This window comes from Mandrillus leucophaeus, unplaced genomic scaffold (assembly GCF_000951045.1).
Source record: "Mandrillus leucophaeus isolate KB7577 unplaced genomic scaffold, Mleu.le_1.0 Scaffold115, whole genome shotgun sequence".
Classification (NCBI taxonomy): Eukaryota; Metazoa; Chordata; class Mammalia; order Primates; family Cercopithecidae; genus Mandrillus; species Mandrillus leucophaeus.
The window spans coordinates 509,947-536,601 of record NW_012099765.1 but is presented as its reverse complement, the minus strand read 5'-3'; positions in this window follow the sequence as shown (position 1 = coordinate 536,601).

Here is a 26,655-nt window from a genome sequence, read left to right as displayed (position 1 = left end):
CAGTCATAAAAAAGGATGAGTTCGTGTCCTTTGTAGGGACATGGATGCAGCTGGAAACCATCATTCTCAGCAAACTGTCGCAAGAACAGAAAACCAAATACTGCATGTTCTCACTCATAGGTGGGAACCGAACAATGGGATCACTTGCACACAGGAAGGGGAACATCACACACTGGGTCCTATTGTGGGGAGGGGGTAGGAGGGAGGGATAGCATTAGGAGATATACCTAATGTAAATGATGAGTTAATGGGTACGGCACACCAACATGGCACATGTATACATATGTAACAAACCTGCACGTTGTGCACATGTACCCTAGAACTTAAAGTATAATAAAAAAAAAAAAAAAGAATAATTCTCATTTTTTTGCTCAGATGCCAAGTGCACATTTATACTTAGTTTTAAAAATTACTCTATTTTAAAAATCTGCTTCTTCCAATTAGGGCTTCATATATTCAACTACATTAATAAAAGATGCACTTTCAAAAAATATCAACATCCGTTGACATAATCTTACAATTATTTTATTATTGGCTTCTTATTATTAGCATATATTTCATAAATTTCATAGTAGTTTGTAGTTACAATTCCAATTTATGTTCTGCATTTTTAAGATAATTATTGAGGATTTTGAATAAGCGCAATCTGAAGCATAAGCATCTAACATTTTCTAATACTTATTATACTTTAAATAATATAAGTAATTCAATTCACATTGAAAATTGGCATTCAGTATGAAACTGGATCCTCATCCCTCACGTTATACAAAAATCAACTCAAGATGGATCGAAGACTTATATCTGAGACCTGAAACCAAAAAAATATTTAGAAGATAACCTTGGAAAAACCTTTCTAGATATTGGTTTAGGCAAATACTTTATGACCAAGAACCCAAAAGAAAAACAACAAAAACAAAGATAAACAGATGGGATCTAATTAAAGTAAAAAACTTCTGCCCAGCAAAAGAAATAATCAGCAGAGTAAACGGACAACACACAGAGTGGGAGAAAAATCTTAGCAATCTATACATCCAACAAAGGACTAATATCCAGAATCTACAAAGAACTCAAACAAATTACCAAGAAAAAAAAAATCCCATCAAAAAGCAGGATTTTTAGTGGGGCTAAGGACATGAATAGACAATTTTCAAAAGAAGATATACAAATGGACAACAAACTTATGAAAAAACGCTCAACATAACTAATTATCAGGGAATTGCAAATCAAAACCACAATGCAATATCACCTCACTCCTGCAAAATGGTCGTAATCAAAAAATCAAGAAATAATAGATGTTGACATTGGATGCAGTAAAAAGGGAATACTTTTACACTGTTGGTGGGAATGTAAACTAATACAATCACTGTGAAAACCAGCATAGAGTTTACTTAAAGAACTAAAAATAGATTACCATTGGATCCAGCAGTCTCACTCCTGGGTATCTGTCTACCTAGAGGAAAAGAAGTCATATGAAAAAGATACTTGCACACGCATGTTTATAGCAGCACAATTGGCAATTGCAAAAATATGGAACCAGCCCAAATATCCATCAATCAACAAGTGGATAAAGAAAATGTGGTGCATATATATATACACACATACATATACACACATACACACACATATATGGTGTATATATGTGGTATATATATGTATATGGTATATATATATGTGACATATATATACACACACACCATGGAATACTACACAGCCATAAAAAGGAATAAAATAATGGCATTTGGAGCAACCTGGATGGAACTGGAGACCATTATTCTAAGTGAAGTAACTCAGGAATGGAAAACCAAACATTGTATGTTCTCACTCATAAGTGGGAGCTAAGCTACGAAGATGAAAAGGCATAAGAATTTTACAATGGACTTTGGGGACTCGGGGGAAAGGGTGGGATGGGGAGTGAGGGCTAAAAGACTACACATTGGGTACAGTGAACACTGCTCGAGTGATGGGTGCACCAAAATCTTAGAAATCACCACTTAAGAACTTATTCATGTAACCAAACACCACCTATTCCCCAAAAACCCATGGAAATAAATAAAATAAAATAAAAAACCCAGTGGACGGGCTCAACAGCAAAATTGGAAAAAAATGGCATTCAATATAAACTGAATATGAACAAACATCACTTTCTCTCACTATACTCTTCTATTTTATATGGGCAGAGAAATGATTATGCAGTGTATAGGCAAGATTCCCAAAGGTTAAAAAAAAACAGTTCTCTTATAAATTGCTGGATATTGAATATGTAGTTTTATATAAAATATTGTGGGCTAGAGGCTATGAGGTATATTCAGTTATACGAAATTTACTTTCTGCCCTTAAGGAGTTTATAGTCTAATCAAGCAAATGAGATTAACAAATTAAAATGTATCAGTGATAGGGAAACAGATAAAAATTAGTAATATAATTAAGTGTAATTAAGAGTAATATCTTAGTTCTGAGGAGCCAACACGCCTTGGAATGGTTTCCAGAAGATGATGAGATGAAAGTTGATTACACTCTATCATAACTCCCTACTTACTCGCCAGATTCTCCCACTAAAATGTCAGTTCCTTGAAAGCAGAGATCCTGTTCTCACTTTGTCTTTAGCCCAGCTCAATGCCTGCATACAGCATACACTCACTAAGCAGTTGATGAATAATGTGTGAATAACAGAATAAACCTTAAAGACTTGGGCATGTAGGATTTGAATATACAATTAAGGCAACTCAATTTTGTCAGAGCTAGCTGTTTTAAGCAAAAGCACATGGTTGGAAAAGCAAGCCTGAGTCAGCAAGAATGGGCAGTCCCATGTACCTGAAGGATAAGATGCGTGAAGAAAAGTTGGATGAGAGAGAATTGAAGTGGGTAGTACAACCCCAGTTGAGACTGAAGGTAATAACACCAATTTGGGGACTGAAAATAATGCATGTCAACTAAAGAAGATCTAAGCCTGGTATGGACAGATGAAAAGGAAACATATTATGAACTAATATCTAGTAAAAAGATACAACTGTTCTCACTTTGACAACACATATATTAAAATTAGAATGATACAGAGATTAGCGTAGGCCTTGCACCAGGAGGACATACAAATTCATGCACTGTCCATTTAAAAAAAAAAAAAAGAAGAAGAAGAAGAAGAACAGCTAGGATGTATTGACTGAGTTGAAAGGGAGTGCAAGGAAGTGTGAAAAGTCAAGGATGGCCAAGCCTTCTAGTATAGATAACAGAAAATAACAGTTGAGATAACAGAAAATACAGCAGTGCCTTTTCAACATTGCATGGGGAATTAATTTTGGAAGAGAAATTATGAGTTAGATTTTAATTTTAAACTTAGATTTTTGAGTATCAAATAGGAAATTTCAAGGAGAAAGTGTGAGATGCTAAGATAGACCACTGGAAGATCAGAATTAGACATATTTTCTCATGGAACACATGAGTCAGAGCTTTGTGCTGAATCCAAAAGAGTAAGTCTGAGTTGTAGTGAATATCCATAATACTGAGGGAAACTGGAAAGAAGAGGAAAAGACCAAGGAGAGAATGAGGAAGAAAGTCAGGATACTGCAGCATTAAGGCGGCTAATGTGCCATCTTAAAGCAGGGGCAGATAACATTGCAAATACTACTAGACAATGAAGAAGAAGGAAGACATGAGCACCACCAAATATGAGCACCACGGAATACAATGATTACATTTGAGAATGTAATTCAGGCATGAAAATAATGAAAATAAACTAATAATCAGAATCTAAGACTAAAATAATCTAATTTGTAGATTGCATAACTAGATGTTGACCTTTTTTAAAAGGTATTTTTCAACATCTCTTTAAACCTGCTCTACCCAAAATGGTAGTCACCAGCCACATGTGGCTAAGTTTAAATTAAGATTAATTAAATTAAGCTAAATTAAATTAAATAAAAATTCACTTCCTCATTCATGCCAGCTACATTCCATGAGCTCCATAGCCACACATGGCCAGTTGGACAATATCATATTGGATACTACAGAGTTAGCATGTTTCTCTGATCTCAGAAAGTTCTGATAGACAGCATTGCTCTAGACCATAGCCTTTTGAAAGTATGCAAATTAACTACTAATTTTCCTGAAATGTTTGTACTATAATGAAAAAAATTGATTTATCTATTTTACTTCTTAAGTGAAGTGCATGCGTACACACACACAAACACATACACACACACACCATTTTAGCATGAAACACATAAATGAAAAACAGAAATTGGCCTGCACAGAACCATAAGAATTGATTACAAATCCCTAGAAATACTACATAACTGGTAAACGTCTCCTTTTTGAGTTGTTTTTCTTGACACACCAATATGTCAAACATTTTCAATAAACACATTTCACAGGTGGGTTTCACAGATGGGCAGACTGAGGCCTAATGTGAAGAGCAGTTATGGAAAACAGTTATGAGGAACGTCACGTACTCCACTATATTTGTGTACTGTGCCTGACCTATTCACATGTTTTATTATGAATATTTTCAAAGTTGGAAAAAATAGCATTTGAATAAATGACTAGCTGGAAGAAAGATGGTTATTTCCTATTGATTCCAGCCTACCTAACACCCAATGCTCAGAACCCACTCTTCCTCCAATGCTTTACGATAAGAATGTTTATTTACAGTTATTTAATAATCTGAGCCATCTGTTGTTGACTGTTAGTTGTATGTCCTTGATATCACGTGGTTCAATGATATTCCTTCACAGAGTAACAGCCCATATACCAAGGATCACGTCAATCACTGCATTTCCAGTGCCTACAGCGTCAAGCACAGAAAGATGACAAATTATTTTGGAGAACAAGTAGATGCAGATCAACTACCCATTTGTGTATGAGTATCAAGTAGAAATGTTGAAAATAGTCCCAGGAGAGATGGCCATGACAGGAAATGCAATTTACATTTTCAAATGAAATAAATCTGGTTCCGTTACAAAAGGCTTACCTTGAAACTTCTGACAAGAGCCTACCTCTAACATCGTGGTAACTGAAAAACCACAATGAGATACCATCTCACACCAGTTAGAATGGCAATCATTAAAAAATCAGGAAACACCAGGTGCTGGAGAGGATGTGGAGAAATAGGAACACTTTTACACTGTTGGTGGGACTGTAAACTAGTTCAACCATTGTGGAAAAGAGTGTGACGATTCCTCAAGGATCTAGAACTAGAAATACCATTTGACCCAGCCATCTCATTACTGGGTATATACCCAAAGGATTATAAATCATGCTGCTATAAAGACACATGCACAAGTATGTTTACTGCGGCACTATTCACAATAGCAAAGACTTGGAATCAACCCAAATGTCCATCAGTGACAGACTGGATTAAGAAAATGTGGCACATATACATCATGGAATACTATGCAGTCATAAAAAAGGATGAGTTCGTGTCCTTTGTAGGGACATGGATGCAGCTGGAAACCATCATTCTCAGCAAACTATCGCAAGAACAGAAAACCAAACACTGCATGTTCTCACTCATAGGTGGGAACCAAACAATGGGATCACTTGCACACAGGAAGGGGAATATCACACACTGGGTCCTATTGTGGGGAGGGGGTAGGAGGGAGGGATAGCACTAGGAGATATACCTAATGTAAATGATGAGTTAATGGGTGTAGCACACCAACATGGCACATGTATACATATGTAACAAACCTGCACGTTGTGCACATGTACCCTAGAACTTAAAGTATAATAATAAAAAAGAAAAAAAGAGAGCATCTTGCAGGGCAAAAATGGTATACTCCAGCCAATGAATTTATTTCCCTTGACTTTTCCACATTATCCATGAGAATATAAGTTGTAAGAGAGCAAGAGTTTGGGTGTTTGCTCATGTTGCTGTATTATCAGCGCCTAAAACTTATTAGATACTCAGCAAATATTTGTTGAATGAAGTAATGAATTTCTGTAGAACAATGGTTTTCCCACTTTAGCATACATCAGAATCACCTGGAGTACCTGTAAAACTGTTGATTGCTGGACCCCACTCTCAGAGATTCTGATTCAGTACTTCTGGGGTGGAGCCCAAGGATATGCATTTCTAACAAGCTACTAAGTGATGCTAAGTTACTGCCCTGTTTTTGAGAAAAACTTTTATAGAAAATAGCTCTTCGAACTTTCTCCTTGCCTCAGATAGATGCTGCTACAGAGAAGAACACAGTACTGTCCAGTCCTTTTGTATAAGATACTTAATGTACTAGCTTGTTTATCCGACAAATAATATGATTGCATTATAGAAACATTCAAAGTTGATTTAGACTACTCAAAATTCAGGCACTTCCTATCAATCAACCCCATTATTTACCATAGATATTTTTTTCCTGTAGATATTTTTCGTCCTAGGGGAAGCCGGCATTCCATATTAGCAGCTTAGCATAGTACTCCTTCAGCTCAAGCTTGTGTATTTGGAAGAAGGCTGGGAAAATATTCACTATCTCTCTACAGCACAATTGTTCCATGAAGCATGTCTGCCCCCAGAGAAATCAGGTGTCTCATGCACTGCACAAATTTATGTTAAAGAAAGTCTGTTTACAAGAGACAAATATGTAACCCAAATTTATCTCCCTGTGACAACTTCTGAATCTGAGAATTTCCAACTTCTCCCCTTGTGAGTTGCTTGAAATTGCTGTTTTTCAAGTCAAGAACACCTGTTTAGTGTTTTTCTTCTCGCCCTCCCTCGTAAATGGAGCCTCTAGGAAAACAGATCTGAAGGTTTTAATGAATGAGAAACACAAAGTATTGACAGATTTCGGCACATTATACCACCCTTACCCTGTCCCCCTAATGAGGTAAGATCAAAAAGGAAGAAAACAGTTGTGATATTGGACTCTGGAGCTTATTTTTAAACTGCTGCAATTGAGCTTGGGTTGAATATCCTTCTACCGGGTACAGTCATAAGCAATTTGCACAATGCTGTGAAATGGCATATACAGACATGACTTCGGTAAGTGAACAACTAAAGGTTTGATGTTCAGCATCAGGCACCCTTCCAAATAACTTTCCATCTCAACTATACAGCACTCTGGCAATCAACACTCCACTTGTACCTTTACTGCTGGATCGGATCTAACCACAAAACAAAAAGCAAACAATAAAAAAGCCTGAGTCACTTATTGCATCTTTTTCTAACTCAATAGCTACTGAGTATCTAGTTTATACAAAGCACAAATCCTAAAAAACAGAAAAGGAAAATATTAATTATGGATAGTTGGTAAGAAATATCAGTGAAAGCTTCATAATTCTATAACCTTTATTCACTGATAAGCAGTTATAAAGCACCTACTTTGTACAAGTAACTGACAAAGGTGCGAATATTTATTTGATGGTAAATAAAGCTGCCACAGTCCCTATATATCTTCGTGAATTTTTTCAGTGAGACAAACAAGCAGGTCAGCAAATAAATGGCTATGTAATTACAAGTTCGGAAAAGTACACCAAAAGACAAACAGAAGGTTTTCATTCGGCCAGCATGTGCTGTGCAGCTGCAATAAGTCAGGTCCCGTGGCTTGAAAGATGCATGGCATTTTGAGAACCAGGTAAAGTAAAATTAAAGAAAGAAGAGAGAATGGTAATCTATGTAGAGCGATAACATAAGGAAATGTACCGGGTAGAAAAATCACAGGTGAGTCATCAAATTGAAATGAGATCTGAACTCCATTACAACAGCATGGGTTTTATATCCTAGCACACAGTTCTAAAAATTGGGGTTTAAAAAATAACCAATCTATCCACATAGGAAGAACATGTTAAAAGCACCTAGCTTCATTGTTTTTTTTTTTCATTGACACACAATATTAGTACATATTTCGGGGTTACATGTGGTATTTTGATAAATGCATACATGTGTAATGGTCAAATCAGGGTATTTAAGACATCTGTCATCTTGAACATTTACCATTTGTGTTTTAAATGTTTCACATCTTCTAGCTATTTTGAAATATGTAATATATTGTTAACTTTAGTCATCTTACTGTGCTGTCAAACACTAGACCTAATTCCTTCTATCTAACTGAATGTTTGTACCCATTAACCAACCTCTCTTCAACCCCCTTATTCCCCAGCCCTTCCCAGACTCTGGTAATTATCATTCTACTCCCTACCTCATGAGATCAATTCTTTCAGCTCCTATATATGAGTGAGAACATGCAATATTCGTTCTTCTGTGCCTGGATTACTTCTCTTAACCTAATAACATCCGGTTTCATCCATGTTGCTGAAAATGACAGTATTTCATTACCAAAGTTTTTGAAATATAAAAATTGAAATGGCTTTATTTGACATATATGTCAGATGGACATGAATCACCAAGGGATACATATAAGGAGTCTTGAGAGAGACAGGGCCATTTCTCTGAACCTGGCTTTCACTTTCAGCACTTACATAGCCACCTTGAGATGTTATTGATATGGGTAATTTTAATTAGTAGCGTTCTTACATACTTTAAATAATAGGATGAAGACTCACCAAGAACATCTTATGTATCACCCAGATGTTTGTTGGTTATCTGAAGGGAGCATACCTAAAGGAGTTATATGGTTGTCAAATTCAAGATGATGAGTTATATGTTTTTCTTCTATAGAAAATATATTTCAAATTTGCAAGTATTTTCTAGGATAACAATAGATTATTCTCACATATGCCTTACCTGCCTCTCCCTGGTAAATATAAATATTTTCATACCTAAGAAAGTAAAAAAAAAAAAAAAAAAAAAAAAAAAGTACAGCTTTTGGGATAGAAAAAAAGCTACGGAGAGAACATTTAGAATATCAATGTTTGGAAAACTTCTTCCATTTTTAAAAACAAATTGTTACCAAAAATGACTTAAGTATATCATGTATTCAAAAAAAGTCACCACACTTAAATTTAGAAATGCATTTTTCTAGTCTATAGAACTCTTCTAAATGAAGTTTCAGATGGTTCGAAGTGTTTATTAATATGTAACACTTGAATAATTAATTTGCAAGAAAACCTGTTAATGTTAAGGAAGGCAGAAATTTAGGTGTCAAATTTCAGCCAAAAAAGAAAAAATTTTCACATAACTGGCAAAACACTCAAAATTGAGTGTCATGATTTGTTGCAGTAACATTATACTCTCTCGTATGTATTTTCTGAGGGACCTTCCAAAATTATAACACTTACAGCAAATAATTTGGACTTAACTCCAAAATATTCAATTTATTAAATCAAAATGTTAAGCTAGGATTCTTATAATATAATCATGTATAACCTCATCATACTATCATGGAAAATATTGAGTTACAAATTTAAAAATTTTAATCTCTGAATATCTTGTTTGTTTTGTCTTTTGCTCATCTTTTTGAATTTGTTTTATGTATGTTTATAAGTTTAAAATATATTAGTACAATGGTATATGAACATAAATAACTAAATAAAAACATATTAGTATACGTACAAATTTGTACTGATGGGTTGCACAATTAAAAGAGCTTGGTGAGCACTGCCTTACTGAAGAGGCTGTTAATGAAGCTTTTTGAGAAGAGATTTAACAATCTACGCTTGCCTTTATGGAGTTAGCCACCAGACATTAGAATGTCTAGAGAGAGATAAGAAACTAAAGGCAGAAAAGAAAGTCAAAAGTTACTGTGATGATCTTACTAAGTGGGCCTGAAATAAAAGAGTCACATAGTTATAATAAAAGAAGAAATACATATGATAGGTATTGTGGTAGGTAGAATAATGTTCCCCCCAAGGGATCTATGACCTAAATCCCGGAATCTGTGAAAAGACAGTGTTGCAGATGAAATTAAGGTTGCTAATAAGATGACATTAAAATAGAGAAATTATCCTGGATTTTCTTGATGGGCCCAGTGTAATGACAGGACTCCTCAAATGTGGAAGAGGAAGGCAGAAAGGTCTGTGGTAGAGTGACGTAAGGTGAGAAAGATTCAGTCTTGCATTGCTCGCTTTGAAGATAGGGGCCATGAGCCAAGGAATGCAGGTAACTTCTAGGAGAGAAAACAGGCAAGGAAAGGAATTCTTTCAGAGCCTCAAGAAGAAATGTAGCCCCAGCAACACCTTGATTTTATTTCAGCAAAACCCGTTTTGGACTTATGACCTCCAGAACTACAGGACAATAAATTTGCACTGTATTGAGCCACCAGGTTTACAGTAATTTGTTACCACAGCAACAGAAAATTAATATCGATATTATGGAAGAAACACAATGCATAGCAGTTAGGGGGAAGAGTGAAAAATTGAATATGACTTAGAGTTTTAAAGCTTAGGAGATTAAAGAGTGGATTTAACAATTATATAATCAGAGAAGAAAGGAGAAGAAACAGGTGTAAGCAGAATGCTAAAAATAACATTGTAAAACCATCTAGCTGTATGGTATACATGTCTTAGATTGGGCTACTCTAACAAAAGAGTACAGACTGGGTGACTTGAACCACCAATGTTTATTTCTCATAGTTCTGGAGGCTGGGAAGTCGAAGATCAAGGTGCTGACAGATCTGGTGTCTAGAATGAGGGTGTTCTTCCTGTTATGCAGATGCCATCATCTCATTCTATTCTATCTTCCCAAGGCAGAGAGAGAGGAAGCTCTATTCTTTCCCTTTTTCTAAGGACAGTAATCCCATCATGAAGGCAGCACCTTCATTACCTGATGTGGTTTGGTTCTATGTTCCCACCCAAATCTCATCTTGTACTCCCATAATTCCCATGTGTTGTGGGAGGGACTTGGAGGAAGATAATTTGAATCATGGGGCAGTTTCTTCCATACTGTTCTTGTGATAGTGAGTAAGTCTCACAAGATCTGATGGGTTTATCAGGGGTTTACACTTTTGCTTCTTCCTCATTTTCTCTTGCTGTGGCCATGTAAGAAGTGTCTTTTACCTCCGGCCATGATTCTGAGGCCTCCCTAGCCATGTGGAACTGTAAGTCCAATTAAACTTCTTTTTCTTCCCAGTCTTGAGTATGTCTTCATCAGCAGAGTGAAAATGGACTAATACAGTAATTTGGTACCAGTAGAGTGGGGCATTGCTGAAAGGATACCCAAAAATGTGGAAGTGACATCGGAACTGGGTAACAGGCAAAGGTTGGAACAGTTTGGAGGGATCAGAAGACAGGAAAATGTAGGAAGGTTTGGAACTTCCTAGAGATTTGTTGCATGGCTTTGACAAAAATGCTTATAGTGATATGGACATATGGACAACAAGGTCCAGGCTGAGATGGTCTCAGATGGAGATGCGGAACTTGTTGGGAACTTGAGCAAAGGTGACTTTTCTTATGTTTTGGCAAAGAGGCTGGCGGCATTTTGCCCCTCCCCTAGAGATTTGTGGAACTTTGAACTTGAGAGAGATGATTTAAGGTGTCTGGTGGAAGAAATTTCTAAGCAGCAAAGCATTCAAAAGGTGACTTGGGTGCTGTTAAAAGCATTTCATTTTAAAAGGGAAACAGAATATAAAAGTTCAGAAAATTTGCAGTCTGATGATGCAGTAGAAAAGAAAAACCCATTTTTTGAGGAGAAATTCAAACCAGCTACAGAAATTTACATAAGTAGCAAGGAGCCTAATGTTAATCCCCAAGACCATGGGGAAAATGTCTCCAGGGCTTGTCAGAGACCTTCATGGCAGCCCCTCCCATCACAGGCCCAAAGGCCCAGAAGGAAAAAGTGGTTTTATGGCCCAGGCTTGTGTGCAGCCTAGGGACTTGGTGCCCTGTGTCCCAGCTGCTCCAGCCATGGCTGAAAGAGGCCAATGTACAGCTTGGACTATGGCTTCAGAGGGTGGAACCCCCACTCCTTGCCAGCTTCCACGTGGTGTTGAGCCTACAGGTGCACAAAAGTCAAGAATTGAGGTTTGGGAACCTCCCCCTAGATTTCAGATGATGTATGGAAACACCTGGATGCCCAGGCAAAAGTTTGCTGCAGGGGCAGGGCCCTCATGGAGAACCTCTGCTAGGGTAGTGTGGAAGGGAAATGTGGCACTGGGGCCCCCACACAGAGACCCTATTGCAGCACTGCCTAGTGGAGCTGTGAGATGAGGACCACTGTTCTCTAGACCCCAGAACAGGAGATCCACCGACAGCTTGCACCGTGTACCTGGAAAAGCCGCAGACACTCAACGCCAGCCTGTGAAAGTAGCCAGAAAGGGGACTATACCCTGCAAAGCCACAGGGGTGCAGCTGCCCAAGACTATGGGAACCTACCTCTTCCATCAGCATGACCTGTATGTGAGACATGGAGTCAAAGGACATCATTTTGGAGCTTTAAAATTTGACTGTCCCATTGGATTCTGGACTTGCATGGGTCCTGTAACCCCTTTGTTTTGGCCAATTTCTCCCATTTGGAATGTGTGTATTTACCCAATACCTGTACCTACATTGTGTCTAGAAAGTAGCTAGCTTGCTTTTGATTCTACAGGCTCATAGGCAGAAGGGACTTGCCTTGTTTCAGATGAGACTTTGGACTGTGGACTTTTGGGTTAACACTGAAATGAGGTAAGACTTTGGGGGACTGTTGGGAATGCATGATTCATTTTGTGACGTGAGGACATGAGATTTGGAGGGGCCGGGGCAGGATGATATGGTTTGGCTCTATGTCCCCATCCAAATCTCATCTTGAATTGTATTCCCATAATTCCCACATTGTGAGAGGGATGCAGTGGGAGATAATTTAAATCATGGGGGCACTTTCTCCCATACTGTTCTTTTTATAGTAAGTCTCATGAGATCTGATGGGTTTATCAGGGGTTTCCACCTTTGCTTCCTCCTCATTTTCTCTTGCCGCCACCCTGTAAGAAGTGCCTTTCACCTCCTGCCATGGTTTTGAGGCCTCCCCAGCCACGTGGAACTGTAAGTCCAATTAAACCTCTTTTTCTTCTCAGTCTTGGGTATGTCTTTATCAGAAGTATGAAAATGCACTAATACATTACCTCATATAAACTTAATTACTTCCAAAAGTCCCTATCCCCTAATACTATTCCAATAGGGGTCAGGGTTTCAGCATATAAATTCTGGGGGGACATGTTTAGTCCATAGCAATATCCTTAATATCCTTAACACATATTAATCAATTATAATTTAGAAAGTTCACCACTTCAATGAAACTTTCAATAAGTAATGTCGTAATAAACTTTTGTAATTAAATATTAATTATTAAAATTGGGAAAGATGTAAAAGCAAGCAAGCATATGCTTGACCAGTGATCAAATGCTATTGTACACTGAAACTCATAATAAATATAATTTTAGTGTCATGGAAAAAAACACAGAGCTAACATCTTTTCATTGTTTTTGTCTTGGGTTTTTTCTCCTGCCTATGATGTATTGTATTTCGGTAAATGACAAAGTGTTTGTGCATCTACATCTAATGCATTCATATCAAGATATTGCTTTGGAATAGAAACAGGAAATTATTAAGAGGGATGAAATGGATTAGTCTAATAAATGTACAACAGATTCCTTTTTTCTGCTCTTCATGTCATGACTTTTGCACTACTCCAACCATAGACTTATCAGAGGGTTGGTGAAGACTGGATGCTATTGGAACTCAATAAACAAATGCAACTGTGGATCTGTGGATTAGATAATGGGGCAACACCTAGGATTTTTAGATGCTGACAGAGCACTTGCTGTTGAATGCGTATAGATTTAAGGAGGGAACCAAAATAAACCATCACGGTGTTGTAGAGCTCTCCATTTTACCTTTTTTTTTTTTTTTTTGAGATGGAGTCTTGCTCTGTCACCCAGGCTGGAGTGCTGTGGCGTGATCTCGGCTCACTGCAAGCCCTGCCTCCCAGGTTCACACCATTCTCCTGCCTCAGCCTCCCAAGCAGCTGGGACTACAGCTGCCCGCCACCATGCCTGGCTAATTTTTTGTATTTTTAGTAGAGACGAGGTTTCACCGTGTTAGCCAGGATGGTCTCGATCTCCTGACCTCGTGATCTGCCCGCCTCTGCCTCCCGAAGTGCTGGGATTACAGGCGTGAGCCACCGTGCCCGGCCTCCATTTTACTTCTTATCTGGAAAATCTGGCTAACGTTCAACCCAAATATTCTCTACATACTAGCTAGCAATTTGGCAAGATCCTATTATCCCACTTCTAGGACTCTATAATATAGAACTAACCAGACATATGTATGTGTGTATAAATCAGAATAATTTCTACAAATGTTCATTTGATTTGTTCTCTCTATATTTCCTCACCCTCCCCAAGTAACAAGCTAATGGCCAAACTGTTGTTTGCTTCTTCAACTTATTTTCTAGGACAAAAAACAAAAGAGGCACATTTAGAGTTTTTCTATAAATGGTAGATCATAGAAGACATAATGGTGGGAATGGGAAGGGATGGAGAGGACAAAATTAAAGGCAAAGAAATACAAGATATTTTCTTAGACCAGAGTGAGTACCGTTAGTCCTTGGTTAATATATCACATCTCAAGTTTTACCCATCCACAGAACCCTAGCTGGATTTTCAGTTCCAGCTCTGCCACTGACATGGCAGATAAACTTACGTTAATCCCTATTCCAGGAGCTGGGGATTTAGCAGAGAATAAGGCAGAGAAGGTCCTATCTTCATGGAGCTTATATCCCTATCAAAAATAAAATAAAATAAGCAGCTCATTCTGCCCCGGCAATGATGTTACGCAAAACGAGGAGAAAAATCAGTCAAGAAAAAAAAAAAAATTTTTCAGCAGTGACACAGATAATGGAGCTAGTAGACACATATTTGTCAGCGAGTATAACTATGTTCAAATAGTTAAAGAAAGCCATAAACATACTGAGAAGAGACACAGATGATATAAGGTCAAATGGAACTTCTAGCATGAAAAACAAAATATCTGAAGTGAAAAATTCATTGGAAAGACTTAATAGTAGATTCACTTTGCAGAACAAAGTGAACTTGAAAATACAGCAAAAAAATACACCAAAATAAAGCACAGAGGAAAAAGTAATAACATAAACAGTCACAATAGATTATAGGAAACTATTAAGCAGAAGAATGGTGTCAGGGACAGAAAAAGTATTTGAAGAAACAATGGCCAAAATTGTGCCAAATTTGATGAAAACTCAGAATCCACAGACCAAAAAAGGTCTGGAAACCTCAAGGAAAATATAAATAAAACTCTATCAATGCATATGATAATCAAACTGCCGAAAAACTGGATAAAGAGAAAATATTTAAAGCAGCTAGAGAAAAATAATCCAAGTTACATATATAGAAGAGAAAAACCTAAGAATTCTCAAAGACTTCTCATCAGAAACTATGTAATCTGAAAGACAATGGAATGACATCTTTAAGAAAAATAAAAAATATCATGTAGTAAACCCATAATCTGCCCTCAAAAATAATTCATCTAGACAAGGATCATCTAGTCTGTTAACATCACAAAACAGACAATTTACATCATTTGTCTCCTAATGAAAGTACACAAAATAACCTAATACGTATTTTGACCAAAAACAATAAAATAACGTGAATCAGATCAAACCTCTAGATGCAAAAAATGAGTTTATGAGAAATACAAGGTAAGCTGGGTGCAGTGGCTCATGCCTGTAATCCTAGCACTTTGGGAGGTCGAGGAAGGTGGATCACCTGAGATCAGGAGTTCAAGACCAGCCTGGCCAACATGGGAAAACCCCATCTCTACCAAAAATACAAAAAGTAGCCAGGCTTGGTGGTGGATGCCTGTAATCCCAGCTACTTGTGAGGCTGAGGGAGGGGAATCACTTGAATCCAGGAGGCAGAGGTTGCAGTGGGCTGAGATCACACTATTGCACTCCAGCCTGGGTGACAGAGTGAGACTCGGTCTCAAATAAATAAATAAATAATAAATACAGGGTATAGAGGAGCATATTAAACAACAAGTGGTCACAACCAGCAAACTTCAGAATAAGGGAAATACTAGAGAACAAACAATGTTGTTTACATTGTTTCTTAACCAAACAAATTGTAAGAAGATAAAAAGAAACTTAAGAAATATAGCAGCCAAATTCAATGTGTAGATTTTACTTCCATTCTAATTTTAACAGACTATAATTTTTTAAAGTTGCACTAACTGGATATTTGAAAATATTAGGGAACCAGAGATCCATGATGAAATATTTATGGTATTTGCAAATGTGTTTGGGGAGAAGGTGAAGAATATGTACAGGTATAAATGAAACCAGAGTGGCCATTTGTTTATTTTTTACTATAGCTGGGTAAAGTGCACATAAGGGGTTCATTTCTCTCTACTCTTATTGATACATTTATAGAACAAAAAAAATTAACAAAATAAAACTAAAACATGTATAGTTTTTATTTTTATAAGCTTATGGAATGAAATATATATTCTCTGTATGTACAGACATTTTTTTTGTAGTGCCATAGAACTGAAATGGGAGGAAGGGGAATAAGGATATAAAAATGTATGTAGCATAATCCCAATTAGTTTTTAAATGTATTGTTCTATTTTCATATACATATAAATGAGAGAGGGAGAGAAGGGAGAGGCGGAAACAAGCAAGCATGTAAAAATGTTAGCTGGAATTATTTCTAAGCAATAGAATTATGAGTAATTTTTAACTTCGTGAAAATTGTCTTTTTTAAGTTTTCCACATGATTTATGACTATAATCCAAAAAAACTATAAATTATTTAAAACACAGACCAAAAACAAATGTATCCAAAATCAAACTTGTAAAGTAGAATATTAATCTGCCCTTTACTTTGGAGTTCATGAATAAAGTGATAATTTCAAAATAGTGAGTCACAATACCCATACATCTGCTATGATATCTTCCTGAGGCACATTTGGTCCTTTCCTTCCTTGCTTTTTGAAAGCACATGGTTATATGTCTCTTTTCTAGTGCTTATCTATTCCATTATACTATCATTTTTAAGTGCCTCTCACTCTTCTCCTGCCTAAATGTAAAATCTGAGAGACATCTTATTCTCCTTTGTATCTCAGCACTGACACACAGCAGCAGCGTCAATGACAAGATTATCGGAGGCATTACTAAAGTGCTGTCAAAAAAACAATAGTATAAAATTAACAGAAACCAGACAAAATAGGATTAAAACAGAGATTCTCTTTACACCAGAAGACCCTTTGATGAGACCTACTAATCCATTGTTCATTCACTTAAATAAATATTACTTTTCAATCTTGTGTTAGGTAGTTGAAGAAATGCAAACAAAACAAAAATCAGATTAACTGCCCCCAAGAAGATCAGAATCACATAAGGAAAAAGAGAGATTCATAAATCACTGCAATAACGTAACAGGAGAAATGGAGGCGTAAGTGGTACCAAAGTCCACCATGGAAGAGTGAAGAATATTTACATCCCACAGATCACAGAGGAAAACCTCTGTGGAGAAGATAGCATTGGCATTGTCTTGGAAAATGGCTGGTAAAAAAATACATGGGCAAAGAATCACATGAGTAAAAACAACATAGACATACACATACTTTGGCACTGTCACTAAAAACGAAAAAGGCAGAAATTGACTAGATGGAATCAGAGGCTTGTAATTATGACGACTACTAATGAAAAGTCAACAACTGGCCAGATATTCATAAATTTTTTCCAGTAAATGTTTATTAAAAGATCCTGAGCACCAAGCAGCATGTCCATCACCATTGTGATCCTAGCTCTGTTCACCTGTCCACCTCAAACAGTTGTTTCCCCCAGCACACGGGCAATGTCTTAGTCTTCCATCGTTGTTCATTCCTCATTCCTCTCTCCCACCTCCCTTTCCTCCCCATCCAACTCATCCATCAAAGCTCCTTTTAGTAGTACATTTTCAGGCAAATTACTGCCTTCGGCCACCCTCCTCAATTCTGTGAGGGGTGTGTGCACCCACCATTGTGTCCCCTCCCCACTGTCACTGCAGTTTCACATTACTCTCTAACTGCCTTACGCGTTTCCTCCCTGACACCATGACGGTCCTCACCTTCAAAGAGCTTTTGCTCAACATGTTGGGAAGAAGGGAGTAAAAGAAGGAAAGGGGGACATAAAGAAAAAATCCTTCTCACACACCATTCGGTTCTGCCTCTGCCTTATTTGCCTGGTCGTCATCAGAGCCAGTAGAGCTGAGAAGGGTTTTGTAGTTGAAAACACTTGGGCCTCCATCTGCCAGACTTTCCTACCAGACCCACTTGCTGTTAATAACAACGTTCCTGTCAACTATCAAATCATTATTGACTTTTTGTGGATGCATGATGGATTAATCACTGATCTCAAATGATCTCAAATGGGAATGGGAATGGTGTCCTTGATTAGCATCTAACTGTAGATGCTGAAAAGAGATTTGCTTTTCTTCTATTTGAAAGAATGTGCAGGGGAGGAGGATAGAGAGGTGGGGGAGGGAAGTCATCTGTAAGCATCCCTTCCAGATCAGACATTTCTCTTTCAGAACTCCACCCACAACAAATCTCATTAGACACGGGAACAGTTTTCACCAGGGCGATCGTGTCATTGGTACTGAGTTTCTCTTTACATCAAGGGCATCCTAACAGCATTTTGTTGTTTTTGCTGTTGTTTTTCATGAAGGAAGCCAGAATACGTATTTCATTTTCTCCAAAAGATTTACATCTTGGACAGTGTCAGATTACTTTTCCTTGTCACTGTCACGCTTGGCTACCTTCATGCTGTTTACTTAATAAATGAAACTTACCTGAATGTCCCCAAATGTGGCCAGGAAGGAGCGTCTGATTCTTTTTTTAATAAGCACACGCTGACCAATCATTTAGACTCCTCTGCACTTCTAGAGCTAAGGAGACATTCCCATTACCTCATAATGTCTCCTATTAGTTCTCTCTGGTTTTATTAAAACCTTTTCTCTTTCATTAAAATAAAAAGCCTCTGAAAAACTACAGTTACAGATTTTCTGCAACCCACAATTTATGGCTGCTACTTGCAACCTTCAAAAGCTTTTAAAAATAGTATCGGCTCTATTATTCTACATTATGGTAATTGTAGTAAAGATTTAAGAGGCACTTTAAGACTTTTTAGCTCTACAGTATATTTCTGTTCCAATTTCTTGCTTAGGCATTTGGGAAAGAAGCCTTATTTAAAAGCTTTACCCTCTGCCCCCTGATACACAGCTTCCCTCTTAACTACAGTTGCTGGACCTCACCACACAATTAGGGAAGCTAGGTCTCCAATTAAAGCTCAGCAAAACATGGGGCAGAGCACATCTTTCCAGAAGCCCCTTCCATTTATATGCACCTGACAATAATCAAAATTTTTCTCGTGTGCTAGGTACCTTTGACCCCTTCGTTATGTTTCACATTCCCTTGTTAACTCTCCACCCCTCCTTTGCTCCCATAGGAAATCAGTGCAGATAATCACAAGATTAAATAACTCTAATGCCACTGCTAAAATGTTCAAAGCCATTAATATAACAAATGCCCACAGAGCCACAGGGATTTATGTAGTATTGAAATTAAACTGACCTCACCTTATCTTCGACATAGATCTGTTCTTCCTAGTTAACCTGTGCTTTCCTCTTGTTGCCCAGTCTAGGATGGTTACAATTCAAAACAACCAAGGAAACAGCTAATGGAATTTCCACAACTGTGAGCATGCACAAATCCCAATCTGGCATTGTCCTTTGTATTCAATGCACCAAATGGGATGAGCATTTCAAACACAATTCCCTCCACACACCACATTGCTAAGGCATTTTTCTAAGGCACACGCCATATGGAAAAATCACACATTCCCTGATTCTCCCTTCCCTCCTTTAGGAATCCAGTAGCATCTGGACAGCACAAATCTGTGACAGCCCCCAACTCTTCAAAGCACAGAGCCAAGTCCCAGACATTTCTTGTTCTGACTAGAGCCCTCCTACTGCAGAGCCACAATCTTTCATCGCATCAATATTTATCAGCTGGGGAGCTTTACACACGAACTTCCTAACTGAGCACATTTTCCCCCAACTCCTAGCTTTCTTTCAAAGCACAGGATAGCTCTATTCCATACCTATAGTAAATAAGCTTAAGTGTTTCTGCTTTGTTTTGCCTCGCTCCAAGTTTCCGTGTAAATTTCAGAATGGTGAAACACACAGCGATTCCTGCCCACTGGTATTTTATGATTTTAATTTGCTCGAAAGCTCTGAATTTCATTATATTTTCCCATTTGGTGCATGGGATTTTTACAGTTAACAGATGTTCACTTAATAGAGCCTCCTAGTGAGCAAATCAGTTTTTTCCCTCTGGTATTCATGTAACTTTCTAGTCCTGCAGTAGCTGTTTCTGGTGCCTGCCAAGTTATCTGGCAGTAGAAACTCAGATAGAAAAATGCAACAGTTCTTTGTAAATGTATAGTCCTGTTCCTTCAGTCCCACTCACTCCAACTTAACTACTTCCTCATTAACGTCATGTGAGAAAGCCCGCAGGAGAAAACACTAACTACAAATACAGACAGGTTTCACTCCCAGATGAAAAGATTTTCTGCGCCCAATAAATATTTTCTTAGCCTCTAGCCACTGAAAATGCCAAAATGTTTAATGCATCCAAAATTCTAAAGGGAGAGTTTTCCAAATTGTCCTAGACCAATCTCCAACTATTGAGTTGTTTGGAGGGCTTTATTCAGATATATCTCAGGACATTAAATCACAAGACTGTAGCAAGGTCCTTGTCCCAGGAATCCTGGCTTATCTGCTTACACTTCTTTACTTACCTAGGAAAGGAAAGGTTCTGGAGTTTCTGCAGAGGCTGTATCATAGGTTACCTTCAGGTTTCAGAAACTATCTAAAACTCTGAGTAGCAGATACCCCACCAATACCCCTATTTGTTTCAGGATACAAAGGATGATCTCTCTTGAGAAGACGTTTGGATCCCAAATTACCCGATAAGAGGCAGAAGTACAGGGCAAAATTTCTCACTAGGAAATAGAATATCAAAACTTGCTAGGATTCTTCATTGTTATTTCTCAGCAGGATTTCTAAGATTAGGGTTTGTGGCAAGAGAAGGATAAAATAAGGAGTGGGAGGACTTTGGGAATGTCATCAAATCGTATCCCTTTTCTCCTGATTAAGGATTCTAAACATCTGCAACAGACTTGGTTCTCTTTGGGCCTTGTAGAGAGCTCTCTGACTTTCTGACATAATCTTTTCCAGTGCCCTTATCTAGAATGTCCACACCCTGACCAGCTATCCAGTCTGGCTGTGACATTTATAGCCTCGGGTTAAATCATTTCTGAGGACTCAGCCAAATTTTTCCTCTTAATGAAGTTCTCCCTGAGCACCACCATTTATTCTAAACCAAATTAATATGTATCTCTTTGTAGCTGAGGAAGACTTTATTTTCCAAATGTCTTATTTAACAGGTAAGTAAACTGAGCCCATTTGCACCTAAGGTATTCACTTAATTTCTCATAGATGGCTAAACTGAGAGCCAGAAATTAAACACGAGGGTTCAGACTCGCACCTGAAGCACTTTCTTCTACCTCAGTTACAATCTACTTTATCATTATTCTTTAGATTTTTATCTTCCTCACTACCCCTGTATCCTGAAGCATTTTGAGGTTTACTGGGCACCTCTTCTATGCTGGGTGCTGTAAAAGCATTTCTCCACTTAATCCTAGCACACCTGAAAGTAACATTTATCAGTCACACTCGTTAGAAAAACAGAAACCACTCCAGATATTTCAAACAGAAGAAACCGAATGTATGAAATCCAATACACTGGGTATGGAAGAGTTGAGAAGCCTAACAGCAATGGCAAGGCTACCCAGAATATAAGCTCTTAGCTCAGGGCTGGAGAGACCACGGAGAAGGCATGTCCCCATATCCATCTGTCAGGGAAGCTGCAGCAGTAGTCAGCTGGTCCTGTGGGAGCTGGAACAGTGGAGGAAAAGCAGCTGCTGCCAGAGGAGCTGCACGGAGCCCACAGAGGGAGAAATACTCTCACTTTCCCCTTTCTTCACCTTTTACTCTCCTACCAGTGCCTTTTGTGGGCCAAACCTAGGATACGCCAATTAAGAAGGGAGCTTGCAGGTGTCAGACTCCACTGTGATTCAGAGCTGAGGAAGGGTTAAGAGTGACTCTGAGAGCAAAGAAACAAATATCCTACACATGAAGTACTATCAGCCTCGTTTATCAGTTCAAGGAACTTAGGCTGAAATGTGACATACTTACCAAAAGTTAGATATCTAATAACAAATCAGATATAGTTCGGATGTGTTCCCCCCCTCCCCGCCTGAATCTCATGTTGAATTGTACTCCCCAGTATATGAATTGGGGCCTGGTGGAAGGTGACTGGATCATGGGAGTGCATTTCTCATGAATGGCTTAGCACCATGCCCTTGGTGCTGTCCTTGCAACAGTGAGTGACTTCATGTGAGATCTGGCGGTTTAAGTGTGGCACCTCCCTCTCTTGCACCTGCTCTGGCCAAGTGACATGCCTGCTCCCCCTTCATTTTCCACCATGATTGTTAAGTTTCCTGAGGCCTCCCCAGAAGCCAAGGAGATGCTAGCATTATGCTTCCTGTACAGGGTGCAGAGTTATAGGCCAATTAAATCTCTTTTCTTTATAAATTACCCAGTCTTAGGTATTTCTTTATAGTAAGGTAAAAACAGACTAATGCGGGACCGATTCTGCATTCCAACTTCAACACTGTGCAATGGATTTTGTTATCCATAATCTCTCACTGCCCTCCAATCCAATCCAGTGCCGCACAATCTAATCCAATTCAGTGCTCACAAATACTCTCACTGCTCTGTTTTGCCTTCCTCCTTACCCATGAACACACAGTAGGTGCTTAATGTGTGACCAGTGAGCTGGATGAAATGCTAATCAAGCAGCCCTGGTTCTGTTCACAGGTGAAGGGCTCCCTGTGTGAGTTTCCAGAGGCTGTTGATTTTAAGCTTAGAAAATCTCCTATTTATTACCCCATTTGCTGGAAAGGAAGATGCCATCACTGACTCCCAAAATCACGAACATTCATGGAGGATGACTTGAAGTCAGTCACAAGGGGCTTATGTCTGAAATAATATGGGATACAGTTGTGTTTATGAGCAAAGCCTTTAGACTTAGACTGAGCAGGACACAAACATTTGCTTTGAAACTCACAAGCTGTGTGACCTTGGGGAAAGTGAATTACCTCTCTGAGCATTCATATCCCCATGGGTAAAATTAAAGTAACAGGACCTCTCACACAGGGTTGTTAGGAATAAATTAGATCAGTTATACAGAAAGAGATGGTATAGTACCTAACACAATGTAAGTGCTTAATACATATTAGAAAAGATGAATTCAATAGATGCTCACAAAATACTCTCCAGGAAGAAATACAACTTTACAGGGATAGACCAAGAAGTAAGGCTTCTCTCCAGTACTCCTGCAATAACTCATAATTAGGCAATAACTTGGCAATAACAAACCAGCAACCTTAGTCAGCAGCAAACTCTGGGGTCTTTACTAATACTATGGGGGCATTTAACTGTCTTTTGGCTCTTAATTGGCAACAAGTTAGTAACCCAAGAATGTAAAAATTCCATTTCTCCACATCCAGCTGATCAATATGCACTCAGCACGCGTCAGCTCCTCGCCTCTCACGGGAATAAAATAAATTGTCAGTCAGCAGCACAATTTTGCAGTGACGGTGGTGGTAATTTTTTTCTTTTGCTAAATTATTCACCTCCTCGAAAAACAATTTGATAAATGTTTATTTCTTCATGATACATTCCAATAACCGCTGATTTGTGATCCTGTGGACTGAATTTAAATTGTGACGAGGTAAGAGCTTCATGAAAACACCTAGACAGGGCCACAGAAAAGCTCTGATTTTTGTTGTTGTTGTTTTTACCCTGCTCTCTGAGAGCGCCCTGGCCTCCCAGAGCATGAGGGCGCTAATTGGATTTAAGAGATGTAACAAGTGAGATGCACACGTAAGCACAACCTGCAGTGGGAATGCCGACACCGCAGGTTTGGCAGGAGACTTGGCGGTACAGCACAAGGGAACAGCCCCACAGTCAAACCAAAAAGACCAGGACTCAGAGTTGTGCCAATGAGCGGTCCACACAAGAAGACAGGTGAGAGAAAGACTGGGGGCAGGTGGGATTGTGAGTGCTCTCCAGCATTAGAAAAGCGTTCTGATCAGGACACTCTATCTAAAACATGAGAGAACACACACAGGCCTATTTTCTTCTGTCTGCCTCTTCTGAATAACACCTCATGACCACTACTATTTAGATGATTCCCCGGCTTGAGAAAAAGTCAATGCTTCTTCCAGGCAATTGGGTAGGAAGGTGGTGGACCCAAGGGATCATTCTCCATCTAGTCTTCTCTATCATCATCACGTCCTTGATGGCAAATGATTGGGTGTTTTCCAGTGCTTTCTCCAAACATGTGAGGGAATTTAAATTAAGAAGAACTGAAACTCAGTATGCCAAGATCAGCAGGAAAGAGTGTTATTTTCCTTCACATAGGAAAATACAGAAGTTAGTGGATGCTGCTTGGCACTTGTCCTTACTGAGTAATCACACCGATGGAAATTCCCTCTCAGTAAAGACCCGCCGCACACCCGGACGTCTGCCCTGCCTGCAGTGTGAAGCAAACTCAGATTTAGCTTGTTAAACTTTTAAACAATCACATGCACATCCCATTTTCTGACATAGTAAGTTCTGGAAAAGGACTCATGCCAAATTTTTAAACGTCATTTCTTCTAAGCACTAAACCTTTTCTTAGCACCATATTTTACATACACAATTTTTAAAATACTGCAGTCAAATTTATTCCTGAGCTAGGTAAGCTCCTGAACTTTTGTACTCGTGGTGGCTGCTGTGTTCAGCGGCTGCCTCTGAGTTGGTGGTCTGCCCTTTAGATGAGGGGTGTAAAGTAAAACACCTACAGAAGTCAGAAAAACAAGTGAGTGAAGCCAGAAACATCTAGGAGTGTTCGAGGCAATGATGGGAACTGTGGACAACTTGAGAACACAGGCCCCATGCACAGAACTGCTACCAAGCTCCAGAAAATTGTCTTCATGAGGAGTAGAATTGCAATATTGCCAATTCTTCTAATTTTGCCAAAGAATTGCCACGTTCCAATTTTTTTAGAGACGCTGGAAATCTGGGTATTAAATAAAATCAACTGGCAAACAATTCAATCAAAATAAAATAAACATAGTGTGGTCAAACTTGTGCAGTGGTTTGTGATTTCTAACCAATATTATCCCCTTCCACAATTTGTAATACATTGCATTAGGCTATATTGGGCTGCAGTAGGAAATTAAACCAAAAGGACAGTGGCTAAACACACAGAAAACTGTTCTCAGTAGTTCCAAATCAGTTAACATGAGTGGGAACATAGGATGCAGGGAAGGTGAGGGAGGGCCTGCTGCCTACAGGTGAAGTAGGAAGCAGACTCTGGACATAGAGCTCAGACTCAGACCAGATTGAAGACTAGCAAAAACAGGCAAGAGGCAAAAGCACCTCTCTTTAAGACATGCCCACTAGTGCCATGACAGTTTATCTATGGCAACACCCAGAAGTTATTGCCCCTTTCCATGGCAATGGCCTAACGACCCAGAAATATACTTTTTCTAGAAATTTCTACATAATCCACCCTTTAATTTGCATATAATCAAAAGTGGGTATAAACATGACTGCAGAACTGCCCCTGAGCTGCTACTCTCCAAGCCGCCTGGGGGGAGCCCTGCTCTGCAGATGCAGTCACGGAGCTGCCTCAAGAAAGCTGTTTTCTTCTACCACTGGCTTGCTTTACAATTCTTTCCTGAGTGAAGCCAAGAACCTTCCCCAGCTAAGCCCCAATTTGGGTCTCGCCTGCTCTGTATTTCAGTCATTCAGGAAAGCTGGGTCAGAAGCTCTGCCATTTCCAGTATATAACTTTCAAGGGCACGGGTTGGGGGTGGGGTCACCTCTATCCCAGTCACACATTACCTCCTCTCTATTATTCCTTCCTTGTGGAGGCAAAGGTGCTGGAGGGGAAAGAAGGAAGTAAAAGATAAAATGTGTCTTTCTGCTAACATAACCTTTTCTGTTCAGAATCTGGAGGTATTACTCTAGGGCAATCTACAGAGAAGCTGGTATCTTGTATTGGTGCCCTTTTTCTGTTTTTCAAAAGTGACAGATTATAGATTGTACGATAGTCCAAAGTTTGCAAGGGATACATGCACCATTCTCCACTTTGAGATAGAAAAAAAACCCCGAGGTTACCAGTGATTGCCAATAATGGGCATTATTTCACAACCATCACAGAACATTAGAGTTGAAAGCATACTTAAAGACAGAACGCAGCCTCCTCAATGTAAAGAGAAATGCTTCTCAATGGTTTTGCAACTCATTTGAGGCAGACGTACAATAAGAAAAATCCCAAACCACAGTTTTCCCCACCACTTTATGTACATGGTCCGAGTTGCACTTTTTCCATATAGCTTAAAGGAGTATTATTGTACGATGGTCCATTATTAAATGTAGATTTCAAAACACAATAGCAGCACAAAAGGGCAAGAGGAATATAGTAGACATCTGTCATTTTTTGCCTTCCTAATATACATTCTGTCTTCTTCTGCCAACAGCACCCTAATTTCCTTTGAGGAACAAGCTGTCTGTCTCCATATTAAATGTTGTTTGACCCCATACCTTCCTCCAGTCCCAGGAACAGGCAGATGCCCCAAACCTGGCCAATCAGAACATTTCTCCTGTGGCCAGAGTATCTG